We start from the raw sequence: 13,716 nt of genomic DNA, 5'->3' as shown, positions 1-13,716 counted from the left end.
TAAACCTTAAGCTACTCTGATCATGAAAAAAAGAGAGGAAACACAAATGGTCAGTATCAATATCAGAAGTGAAAGCGAAGTGAAACTATCACTACAGATCCTGCAGACGTGAAAAGGATAATAAGAGACTATCATAAACAACGTCATGGTGACAAATTCTGCAACTTAGATGAAATGAACAAAGTATCTGAAAAATACAACAAAAACTAACACAAATTTTGCAGAAAAATGTGTCTGGGAAAATTAAAAGATACATTAAACTAAAGAATATGCAAGCCACAGCCTGACAGAAAATGGTCATAAATCTATTTTCAGTAAAGAGCCTGATTTCCAGAATATAGAAAGCAGTTTTATAACCTGAAAATAAGGCTGGGCACAGTGGCTCACACCTGTAGTGCCAGTACTTTGGGAGGCCGAGGAGGATGAATGGCTTAAGGCCAGGAGTTTGAGACTAGTCTGGGCAACATGGTGAGACCCTGACACCTAGTATAAGTACAAAAAATTAGCCTTGTATGTTGGCTAATATCAATACAAAAAGTTAGCCTGGTATCAGCTAATTGGGAGACTGAGGAGGGAGGATCGCTTGAGCCCAGGAAGCAGAGGCTGTAGTGAGCCAAGATTGCACCATTGCCTTCCAGCCTGGATGACAGAACAACTAAAAGAAAAAAAGAGAACAATTACTGTTTAGAAGGGGAAAAAAATTGAGGATCCACTTTCCAAAGATAATATACAAGTGGGACAAAATGGTTAACATCAAGGAAATGCAGATTAAAACCACAGTGAGATACTACTACACACCCCACAAAATAACTAGGTTGGGAAAGACTAAACACCAAATGTTGGCAAGAATACAGCACAACTATAACTATTGCTAATGGGACTATAAAACAGTACAACTACTTTGTCAAATTTCTGGAATTTTCTTATAGAACGAATATACCTCTCATCTATAACAAATGTCCGAGTTAGGAATCTACCCCAATTAGTGAAAATACATGTTAATAAAAATACTTATAGAAGACCACAATAACTTTACTCATAATAATCAAAAGTTGAAAATATTTCTGGTGACCACAAATAGAGGATCAGGTAGCGAACTACGTTATTTCATAGCATGAAATACTACTCAGCAATAAAAATGAAAGAGATACTGATATGTGTAACCTGACTGATAAATATAAAACTTATTTTGTGGACTGAAGGGAGCCTTATATATAGGGTTATCACAACATGATTCAAGTTATGTGGAATTTCTAAAGTTGGCAAACTTAGTCTACAATGAAAAAAATCCAAGGGTACAGAGCTGGAGACTGAGACAAGTCATGAGGAAACTTTCTGGGATTGTATTAGTCCGTTTTTTCACTGCTGATAAAGACATACGTGATACTGGGTACTTTATTCAAAAAAGGTTTAAGGGACTCACAGTTGCACCTGGCTGGGGAGGCCTCATCATCACGGCAGAAAGTCAAAGGGACATCTTACATGGTGGCAGACAAGAGAGAAATGAGAAACAAGCAAAAGGGCTTTCCTCTTATAGAAGCATCAGCTCTTGTGAGACTTATTCACTATCACAAGAACAGTATGGGAAAAACTGTCACCATGATTAAATTCTCTCCCACCAGGTCCCTCCCACAACATGTGGGAATTCTGGGAGGTACAATTCAAGAAGAGATTTGGGTGAGGACACAGACAAACCATATCAGGGATTATAGTAATGTTCTTTATTTATAGAGTTTTGGGTTACACATATGTATACTTTTGTCAAAATTCGGTAAATACATACTTAAAATTTTTGCATTTCATCATTTGTAAACTTTACACCAAAAGGAAAAAAAAGGTACCAAATTCTAGTTAATGCACGTTGAGTTACTGATGTCTGCAATTTACTTTAAAATGCCTAAAAACTATAATGGATTACTGGATGGATAGAAAGATGGATCTATGGATGGACATGAGATAAAACAAGACTCCAAGTTGGTGAAGATACAGTTAAAGTGTTCACTGTAAAGTTTTTTCAGCTTTGCTGTACGTTCATAAATGTTCATGATAAAATATCAACGAAAACAATTTTCATCCCTCCTCCTCTGTGACAGCCTCAGCCTGAGAAACCCACAGTGGGAAGGGAAAGGAGGGCAGTGTGTTTGTTTATGACCACCCACCCTCACTTCTTAGCAGTGCTTTCTGGCTCTTCTAGGGTTGGATAGGGGCAGGGAGAAAGGAGAGACAGAGGAACAGATAGGGCCTTATTGAATAGTTCAGCTGTATTATGGTGTCACATTTTAGGAGCAGGCATGCAGTTTTGGGCCCTTTCTCATGCGTTCCTGAGAAATTCTCCTGGTAGGGATCTCTGACAGCAGTTCACTACCTCAGGTAATACAGTTTCTAGGAAGCCACTAAGAGCGCTCCTACCACCTGCCTCTGGGGGTCCTGGGCAGCCTCTTCCTTACCCCTGGCAGAAAGCTTTTCAGGGCAGCGTCCTCCTTAAAATCAATGGTTTTCTCGATTATGGAATTCCTATTTGGTCCATATAAAACATGCAAACACCTTTGTTTGGCTTAACTTGAAGTACGGGCCACTCCCAGCTCCAGTCTTTATCGCTTCTATCTGCCCCATTATTTCAACTTGGCCACAGCCTTTTGCCTTTGGATTGTATTCAGATGGGATAGCAGTTCCCGTGTTCTCCAGCCTTCAGGGACGTGAGCTAATCGCTTTGAATGGTTAATTAGAAGTTCCTGTTCAGGCAGCTCATTAGCTTTAAAATGAAGCAGCAGCCTTTTACCATCCATGAGAATTGGGTGAGGAGGGAGTTCATACAACACACAACCCTTTCAAAAGTCTTCAGTGTAATTAAAAAAAATGCCCAGCGTGGTGCCTCACATCTGTAATCCCAGTACTTTGGGCAGCTCAGGTAGGCAGATCATAAGGTCAGGCTTTGGAGACTACCCTGGCAAACATGGGGAGACTCTGTCTCTACTAAAAATTCAAAAATTAGCTGAGTGTAGTGGTGGGCCCCTGTAATTCCAGCTACTCAGGAGGCTTAGGCAGGAAAATCACTTCAACCTGAGAGGCAGAAGTTTTAGTGAGCCGAGATCATGCCACTGCACTCCAGCCTCGGGAACAGAGCAAGACTCTGTCTTAAAAAAGAGAATTTTTAGTCCTGTCCTATAAAGGTAAGAGGTAGATAATAACCTATTCTGGCAAAACTGGTTCTTGCCCACACCATTTGAAAAGTCTAGAACCTGATTGTAAATGAAAGGATTCTTGACAACTACTGTTTGGCGCTTGATCTTTGACTCCAATGCCAAACTTGGAGAAGACAGCATGTTTCCACTTTTCTGAAAACAGTAGCTAATCTGTGCTTCCCTTTGCTGTCTCGAGTATAGTAAAACATTTATGAGGTACAGAGGCTTGCAGAAAAGTATTTTAGAAGTGGAGTCAGAACTCTACTGTGGAAAGGGGGCTGAGAGAATCATGAATCCGATTCCTTCTCTTGCCAGAGGAGACTCAGATTTGTGATGTGGTTTCTCTGGGTAAACATGAGTCAGTAACAGAAGAGATCAGTCAAACTCTGGTCCACTGCTTAGAAATTAGTGTTTTATGACCTCCCCTCTGCCAAGGAAATAAGCATGAAGACAGCGCTTTTCCTCCCACTATTTTTAAAACTCAGATGAGCAGGTGTTCTATTGCTCCACGTGGTGCGCTTTTGAACTGAGAGGGACTGAGCACGGAGAAGCCCGAGTAGCACTGCCCCCACCTCGTGCCACCTGAAACTCATCATGCTGCTTTCTTTGGAGCGGCTGCCCATTTAAAAGAAGACTTAAGGGGTTTCATTTGGCTCTGTGATTCTGCTGGAAGGAGGCCTGAGTAAGGTTGAGCTGAGGTTGCAGAGGAAAGGAGCCGTTTGTCCCACAACTTGAACAAAACAGAACTATGATGAAGCAGCATTGTCCATCTGAGGTAATACCCAAGGTACATTGCCTCATGTCAAGAAAATCAAGGACGTGAATACACATGGAGTGAGGTTAAGAATGGAGGTTTTATAGGCAAAAGAAGAAAAGAGAACATCTCTTCTGCAGAGAGAGAGAGGGGCTTCTGAGTGTGTTTTCTGGTGAACTGCACAAGGTTTTATAGACTTGTTGAGGAGGTGGTGTTTGATTTACATAGGGTCCAAATATGGGTTGGACCAGGTGAGAGCTTTACATAGCTCGTGAAGAAGCTGGCTATCCACCCGAATCTTCTTATGCATATAGGTTTTCTACTTGGCCAGTGCATGTTGTCTGTCCCTTACTGCACTTGTGGTTGATAAAGAAAAAGGAAGATGAAGCCGTCAGGTTGAGCATGCCTGGCACCCAAGTAGCCTCCTATTGTTACAGCTGCTGGCATTCGCCTGTGCAAGCTTCCAGCTTGCTTGTCTATATCTGCAGCTCGATTTTACAGGCCGCTCTTTGTTAGAAATGGTTTTGGGGCTGCTTTTTATTCAAAGGGAAATCTTACCAAAGACTTCCTTACTTTCAATCTCTGATGAAATAATTTCTTTAGAACTCCTGTATCAATGGGACTTCTGGATTACAGTTGAAGTAGTTTTGGCTGATCATCAACTCTGCCTCCACTTAATAGTGAATGCTTTTATTTTCTATGTTTCAAGGAGGGTCTCTTTGCTTCTTGCCCTTCTTCAGAATAGCAGTGTGGAAATTGCACTTAAGAACACCTGTTGGACACAGTGGCTCACACCTGTAATCCTAGAAATTTACGAGGCTAATATGGGAAAATTGCTTCAGGCCAGGAATTTGAGAGCAGTCTGGGCAACATAGCGGTACCCCATCTCTCAAAAAAAAATTACTGGGTGTGGGGATGCATACCTGCTGCCCTGTTGGCCCAGCTTCTGTCAGGAGGCCCTGGCAGAAAGGTCACTTGAGCTCAGGAGTTTGGGGCTGCAGTGAGCTATGGTCATGCCACTGTACTCCAGCCTGGGTGACTCCATCTCTTGAAAAACACAACAAAAACCAACAAAAGCCCACTTTCTATCTGGAATGGGAACTGGTAGAGCCTTATGACAGTGAGTGACTCAGAGGCAGAGCAAACGTTTGGCCACAGTTTTAATGGTGCAATTTGAACCCTGTGTTGTCCTACTGACCAAGAATGTGGCTGTCTTAAGGACCTCCATATGGTCTGGCCTTGGAGAAGAAACTCTTCTTGTTCAACACTTTCTGTTTGTGGAGCCCAAGATAAGAACTTTATGTTTGTTTCACAGATGAGAGGGTGCTAAATAGCTTGCTTAGAATCACACAAGTCAGAGGTAGGAGGGCCACGTTCTTTAACCAGTTTGTGAGTAGATGTCTTCCCAAGAACGTACAGCTGATGGCATAATGCTGACCTTAAGCCTAGGTTAATCAAATTGATGTTTAATGAAAAGCAATAGATTTCCTCCTGTAGCCCAAGAAAGAGCCACTTGACTACAGCTAATCGGTGAGAGAAATACCTCTATCAAAGGAATAGGTGATCAGAATTCATGGGCAGCAATGGGACATAGGAATGTGGAAATGAGAGGTGTGGGCTCCAGGGATGCTGGAGAAAACTCCTCCTCCAGTATTCCATAACTCTTGAATGCTGCTGTCTTTTCGATACAAATACAAACCCACTCTGTTGTTTTGCACTGCCCCGTGCCCTGAATCTCTTGTTTGTGGACTGTATCCTCCAGTAACTTATTCAAGCAAGGATACACTGAAGCAAATTGTTCTGAAATATGACTTTATTTCTTCTTACACTTACATGACTGGTGGGGCATAGAATTTTTGATTGAAAATAATTTCCCATTCAAGTTTTAAAGATACTACTCCATTATTTCCCAGCTTCTGGTAGTGCTGTTGAGAAGCCTGAAATCATTCTGATTTCTGATTCTTTGTAAATACTGTTTTTTAAAAAACTTTTCTGAAAACTTAGGAGAGCTGTTTTCCTTTGTCATATATTGCAGATTTTCAAGACAATGTTCCTTGGTGTGAGTTTGTGTTCATGTGGTTAAACCTAGAAGGTTATGTTATTCAACTTGAGAAGTTGCCTTTTTTTTTTTTAACTTTTATTTAAGTCCAAAGGTTCAAGCACAGGTTTGTTATTTAGGTAAAGTCTGTCATGAGGTTTGTTGTACAGATCATTTCATCACTCCGGTATTAAGACTAGTCCCATTTAGTTGTTTTTCCTGATCTTCTTCCTTCTCTCATTCTCCACTCTCTGAAAGGCTCTAGTGTGTGTTGTTCTTCCGCCTGTTGTATGTTCCTGTGTTCTCCTCATTTAGCTCCCACTTGCAAGTGAAAATATCTGGTATTTGGATTTTGTGTTCCTGCGTTAGTTTGCTAAGAATAATAGTCTCCAGCTTCATCTATGTCCCTGAAGAGAACATGATCGCATTCTTTTGTGGCTGCCTAGTGTTTTTTGTTGTATATGTACCACATTTTCTTTATCCAGTCTACCATTGATGGGCATTTAGCTTGATTCCATATTTTTGCTATTGTGAACAGTGCTGCCATGGACATATGCGTGCACATGTCTCTATAACAGAAGGATTTATATTCCTTTGGGTACATACCTAGTAACCCATTACTAGGTTTGCTGAATCAAATGGTATTTCACTCTTTAGGTCTTTGAGGAATCATGACACTTTTTCACAATGGCAGAACTAATTTGCATTCCCGAATACAGTGTGTAAGTGTTGTTTTTCTCTCTAACCTTGCCAGTATGTGTTGTTTTTTTTTTTGCTTTAATAATTGCCATTATGACTGGTGTGAGATGGTATCTTATTATAATTTTCATTTGCATTTCTCTAATAATCAGTGACGTTGAGCTTTTTTAATATGATTGCTTGTTGCATATATGTCTTGTTTTAAAAGTGTCTGTTTATGTTCTTTGCCCACCTTTTTATGGGTTGTTTGTTTTCCTCTTGTAAATTGAATTTCCCTACCGATGTTTGATATTAGATTTTTGTGGAATGCATAGTTTACAAACATTTTCTCACATTCTGTAGGTTGTCAGTTTTCTCTGTTGATAGTTTATTTTGCTGTGTGAAAGTTTCTCATTTTAATTTGACCCCAGTTTTCAATTTTGCTTTTGTTACCTTTTCTCTTGGCATGTTCATGATGAAATCTTTGCCTGTGCTTATGTTTTGAATGGCATTGTCTCGTGTCTTGCAGAGCTTTTATAGTTTTTGGTTTTACATATCAGTGTTTAATCTATCTTGAGCAAATTTTTGTATGTAATGTAAAGAAGGGGTCTAGTTTCAGTCTTTTGCATATGGCTATCCAGTTATCCTGGCATCGTTTATTGAATAGGGAGAATCTTTTCCCCTTGCTTGTTTTTGTTAAGTTTGCCAAAGATCAGATAGTTGTAGAAGCTTGGTTTTGTTTCTGGATTCTCTATTCTGTTCCATTAGTCTATGTGTTTGTTTTTGTACCAGTACTATGCCGTTGTTTCCTGTAGCCCTGTAATGCAGTTTGAAGTCTGGTAGCGTGTCGCTTCCAGCTTTGCTCTTCTTGCTTAGGATTGCCTTGGCTGTTTTTGGTTCCACATAAATTTTTCAAAAGCTGGTTTTCTGAAAAAAATAATAAAACTCAACCTACTTCTTAACATTTTTCAAGAACCCAAATGAAATCATGACTGCTCTTGGAGATGGCACTCTGTATGTTTCAATTTACTACCCAGTAACTGGTCTATTAAAATCATACTGGTTAAAAAATAATAAACTTGAAGCTAGACCAATGAAGGATAAAGGGAAGAGATTCAAATAACCACCATCAAAAACAATAAGGGCAATATTACCACTGACCCCACAGAAATACAAACCACCCTCAGAGAATATGATGTACAACTGTAGGCACTTTTTTTTCTTTAATTTTGAGATGAAGTTTTGTGCTTGTTGCTCAGGCTGGAGGACAACGGTGTGATCTCGGCTTAGTGCAACCTCTGTCTCCTGAGTTCAAGCTATTCTCCTGCCTCAGCTTCCTGAGTAGCTGGGATGACATGCATGTGCCACCATGTCTGGTTAATTGTGTATTTTTAGTAGACATGGGGTTTCTCCATGTTGATCCATCTTGTCTTGAACTCCCAATCTCAGGTGATCAATCCACCTTGACCTCCCAAAGTTCTGGGATTGCAGATGTGAGCCACTGAACCTGAACAAATTGAGAAATCTAGAAGAAACTGATCAATTCCTGGTCACAACCACCCTCCCTGAGATGCAAGTTTGGTTTAACATATGCAAATTGATAAATGTCATCGTCACATAAACAGAACTAAAGAAAAAAATTACCCACATGATTATCTCAATGGATGCAAAAACAGCTTTTGATAAAATTCAACTTTCATGTGTGTTAAAAACTCTCAATAAACCAGGTATTGAAGGAACATACCTCAAAATAATAAGAGCCACATGTGACAAAACCACAGCCAGCATCATACTGAATGGACAAAAGCTGAAAGCATTCCCCTTAAAAATTGGCACAAGATAAAGATGCCCTCTCTCCCCACTCCCATTCAGCATAGCTTTGAGGGTGTTCTTTGCTCTTGGGTTTCTAATTCTTTTAATTGTGATGTTGGGTAGTTAACTTGAGATCTCAATTTTGTTTTTGAGATGGAGTGTTGTTCTCTCAACCAGGCTGGAGTGCAGTGGTGTGATATGGGCTCACTGCAACATTTATCTCCTGGGTTCAAGCAGTTCTCCTGCCTCAGCCTCCTGAGTACCTGGGATTACAGGTATGTGCCACAACACCAGCTAATTTTTGTATTTTTAGTAGAATGGGGTTTCACCATGTTGGTCAGGCTGGTCTCAAACTCCTGACCTTGTAATCTGCCCGCCTTGGCCTCCAAAAGTGCTGAGATTACAAGAGTGAGTCACCGCAGCTGTCCCGAGTTCTCACTTCTCGATGTGAGCATTTAGTACTATAAATTTCTCTCATCACTACTTGACTAGCTGCATCCCAGAAACTCTGGTAAGTTGTACCTTTGTTCTCATTACTTTCAAAGAACTTCTTAAACTTCTTGATTTCTGCCTTCATGTCATTATTTACCCAGGAGTCATTCAGGAGCAAGTTACTCAGTTTCCATGTAAGTGTATGATTTTGAATGAATTTCTTAGTCCTGATTTCAAATGTGATTGCATTTGCTTTGTGACCTAAGGTATCTTCTATACTTATGAATGATCTATGTGTTAAGTTCAAAAAATGTGTATTCTGCAGTCATTGGATGAAATGTTCCTTGCATATCAGTTCCATTTGGTCTGTAGTAAAGATTAAATTTCATGTTGATTGGTTGGTTTTCTGTCTGGAAGATCTGTCCAGTGCTGAAAGTTGGGTGTTGTAGTCTCCAGCAATTACTGTGTTAGGGTTTATCTCTCTCTTTCTTATTTGCTGCGTGTGTCTGTTCTTTTTTTTCTCTCTCTGTCTGTCTCTATTTCTGTCTTTGGAATTCTGATCATTTTAGTGTTGAACCTGTTCAAATTTTCTTCCGGATTTCAACTTTTTTCTTATCGCTATTTCTGGAAGACATAAGGTTCATCTACTCAACTTTGTTGTCTTACTATTCTAACAAGAATTTTTCACAAGTTCTGCTGTCATATTTTTAATTTCTAAGTGTTTACTTTTTCTTTAAATTTGGTTCTTGTTTCATGAAAATGGTAACACTTTTATCTCTTCGTGAACATTCATATGGGTTTCAGAAGGTCTTATCTCCTAGCACAGTCCTCATTCAGGCTGCATTTATGTGTCTTGTTGCTCTGGTCTCGGCCATTCATGTTAGAAGCTTTGCTCAGATGCCTGGTGACCCTTAGCTGTCTGTGTCTGTTAGAAAAAAGTGGAGCACTGAAAAGCTAAAAGCTGATGGAAGTTCTGTGATTGTAACATTTTGTGGGTGGTGGTCTTGCTGGGTCAGACCTTTTCTTCTTGAGCAAGAGAGATTCTCTCTAGAGAAAAATCATCTTAACTTCTGACCAAGTGTATCTACCACCCTCATTGGAACTCAGTGGTAGGAAAACCTGGAGGATCTCAGTGTTCAGTGTGTACATTTAAGCACTTGTGTCTAGAGAGCTCCTGCCTAGAGACACCAAATTTTACTGTATAGAGAGGAAACCTCCACCCTGCCACCACCGTGGGATGCAGGCACCGATTCTAGGGAGAGGATCTGGGATCTACCTACTACTGAAACATAAATTCCCTAGGTAAATTTAGCTGCCAACTCTTGAACCGTTGGGGATCCTGGTTGCCTTCCTGCCACTGGCTTGGGATTTAGCATCTCTGGGTCTACTGTCAGGTGTCACTGACAGCTTCTGCTTGCCAGTTTTCTATATGCTGAAGGGATTGTCTTTATTTTCTTTTTATCTTTGTTGGTTTATTTATTTTTAATCATCCCGTGTTAATGTGGTTTAATGATGGAGTGAAGGCATATGCAGGTATTCAACCAAACATCTTAGCTGAAGTCTGTGTATTTCTCTTGTAGTAAAATCTTGATCATTCTATGTTTCAGTTAATCAAATTTTTATATATGCATTCTGATTTGGGGATGATGTGAGGGAAGAGAGAGAGAAAGAAAGAGAGACTCAGACGGACAGAGACAGGGTGAGAGCGAGAGGCTACTGTGACAAATCTGTGGGTCTGTGTATTTGGAAGTCAATAGGAATTTAGCCCTGTTTTCTGTCTAAAAAGCAGGAGTGTCCAGACAATAAATCTGGAACTAGGCTAAGAATCTTTGAGGCAATGGCGCAGATCCAGTTGTGTTCAATTTTTAGTCCTTAGGCTGAAAGGGAAAATAACGTAAAACACATTTTTAAACATTTCTGGCTGGGCGCGGTGGCTCAAGCCTGTAATCCCAGCACTTTGGGAGGCCGAGGTGGGTGGATCACAAGATCAAGAGATCGAGACCATCCTGGTCAACATTGTGAAACCCTGTCTCTGCTAAAAATACAAAAAATTAGCTGGGCATGGTGGTGCGTGCCTGTAATCCCAGCTACTCGGGAGGCTGAGGAAGGAGAATTGCCTGAACCCAAAAGGTGGAGGCTGCGGTGAGCCGAGATTGTGCCATTGCACTCCAGCTTGGGCAACAAGAGCGAAACTTCATTTCTAAGAAAAAAAAATTTTTTTTTGAAAGTGGTGTTTTCTGATTTGCCCTCAGATAATTAGATATAGAAAGTAGCCATACATTTTTGGCTAACTCAGCATTCGTTGCTCCATTCAGCGAATTCATCTTTATATTCATGTTCTTTCTCTCCAGCTTAATATCCAAAATTTAAAAGTGAGGAATGCAGAATAGTTGAACTAAAAGAAACAGATCAACCACAACCTGCCTCTTCTTCCTCTCACCCAAAGAAAACCATTGTTAACATTTTGCTATATTCTCTTTATGTACTTTTCTCAGGTACTTTTATTCGAATATATTTTTGATCATAAAATTGTCTTAGACAATAAGTTGTCAGAGAAGAACACCCACTCTTTTTACACTCCAGGCTTCCAGCTTGAAGGTGCCTGACTTGGGAATCCTGTATTTTAACAAGATATGATGTTGATATGGAATCTTTTATTTGACTGTTCTGAGGTGTTCTCTTTTTAGCATACTCTCCTTCATCCCCTTCTTCCCTGCTATGCACACACATACACATTCACACATACATGCATTCTTTCTCTCTCACATGCACATTCTCATACGCAAATACAAGCATGCTCATACACATGTGCACACACACAGTCACGTTCATGCACACACTCACACTCATATGAACCAACATGGACATACACACTCTCCTTCATCTCCTTCCTCCCTGCTACACATACACACTCTAACACTCATATGCACATGTGCACACACACATATGTACAACATGCAATGTGTCAGAAGGCCATGTAGAAAATGATTGTTACTCTCCAAAAGGAAGGACACCCACACTTTTGCAATGGAAAAAAACAGCTCTGTTTTTGTAAAAAAAAAAAAAAAAAAAAAAAAAAAGAATTTTCTATTAGGCCTAGAAAGAAACTTAAAAAGTGTTTCTTCTTTTATCTGATCGGAACTTGTGTATGTGCACACACCCGTGTGACAGAAAGAGCCAGGGAGAGAGGAAGGGAGAGGAGGTGAAGGCAAGAAGAGAGGGCGATTAAAAAGCAAGTGCACTGTGGCAAGCTCGTCTGGACTAAGTGAGAAGCAGGCGGTTGTGGTGATGAGATAGGAGCTCGGAATGCTTCCTGGTACCAAGACTGTCATAAGTGGAATTGGGGTCTGAAAAAGTGACAGCAAAATTCAGCGTTCCTTTGACAACCACTCAGAAAATAGAATGTAACAAAGCAGGAGGAAGGGAAGGTGTGGGGCCAGCCATGAGAATGCACCCCGCTGCTCCACGAATGCCTAGAAATGCTGGTCACTTATAGAACACAGGTGAGGGGAAGTCTGGACTGGTGGCAGTAGTGCTGCCAAGCCATGTAGCCTGCTCTCTCAAGGGTGAATGTTCTTGCATAAGTAGTGGGGAAGATTATTCCCTAGTTTTTATAGCCCCATTTGTCCTAGACACAGATTTTAATGTTCTCAGGTGATCGCTTGCTTGATTGTCTGTGTAACAGATCAGCAATCCTTTTTTTTTTTCTGGAAAGGTCTAGGCAGTAAATATTTTAGGCTTGGCAGCCCATATGGTCTCTGTCACAGCTACTTATCTCTGCGGTTGTGGTGTGAAAGCAGCCATAGAAATGGGTAACAAAGGAGTGGGGCTGAGTTCCAAAGTACTTTTATGAGAACTGAAAATTGCATTTTATATAATTGTTGACATGTCCCAAGATATTGTTACTTTTTTGAATTCTTTCACATTCGTGGCTCATGAGCTGTCTGACAAGAGACGACAGGCAGGAATTGGTGGATGGGCCATGGTTGCCCAAACCCTGTGTCCAAATTATGGCATTGTACAAGCAGGAGGGATCTCTGACCCTCTCTTTTTTTCCTCTTTCCTTCTTTTCAGTTTCTCATTGTGCTGATTTGGAAACCAGAAAACGAAAGCTCTGGGAAGTAAACTCTTTCTGACTTAACCTGTTAGTGGCAGTGTTAGGATAAAATGTCAGGTCTCAAGGAGCACTTCTTAGAGCCCAGATCAGACTGAATGCTGATTTTGTGATTGCAGAAGGCATACCATCCTCTGGTACACTAGCTCCTTAGCGTCACCCTGAATCTGAAACTTAGTTCTTCATAAAGTCTTTTGTTCTATGATTCCTCAGTGCATCATTTGCTAATTTGCGCCAGTTATTCTGTTTAACACAACTGAGATATAGACATAAGCAAAGTTCCTACCCTTTAGGAACTCACTTCTTCAGGGCCTGTTTTTGATAATCCAGGCAAAGCTGCTTAAATGTAGTTTTATCCTTAAAAGCAAAATCGGCTGCACTTATGTAAGTTACAATAATAATTAGAATTTAGGAAAAATCCATTCTTAAAACAAGAAGGCAAAGAGAATAAAAAATAAACATCCAAGTCACCCTCTGACTGTGCGTTGGTTTTAAAACAAGACTATTATTTTAAGTGAACACAAGGAAAATTTTGCTACCAAGCGAGTACAATTTCTAACAGGTGATACATCGACTCCTCTGATTCCAGACATTTCCGAAAGTGCCCTTACTACCTACATTACTTCCTTCTGTAAAGCTCTACTGATTAAGACTTTATCTTTTGTGGTTGGATTTTTGCTTTTGGAATTACAACCTGCTTTTCAAG

Source organism: Callithrix jacchus, chromosome 8 (genome assembly GCF_049354715.1).
Source record: "Callithrix jacchus isolate 240 chromosome 8, calJac240_pri, whole genome shotgun sequence".
In the NCBI taxonomy this organism is placed as follows: domain Eukaryota; kingdom Metazoa; phylum Chordata; class Mammalia; order Primates; family Cebidae; genus Callithrix; species Callithrix jacchus.
The sequence above is the reverse complement of the archived record's forward strand: the minus strand, read 5'-3'. Positions refer to the sequence as shown.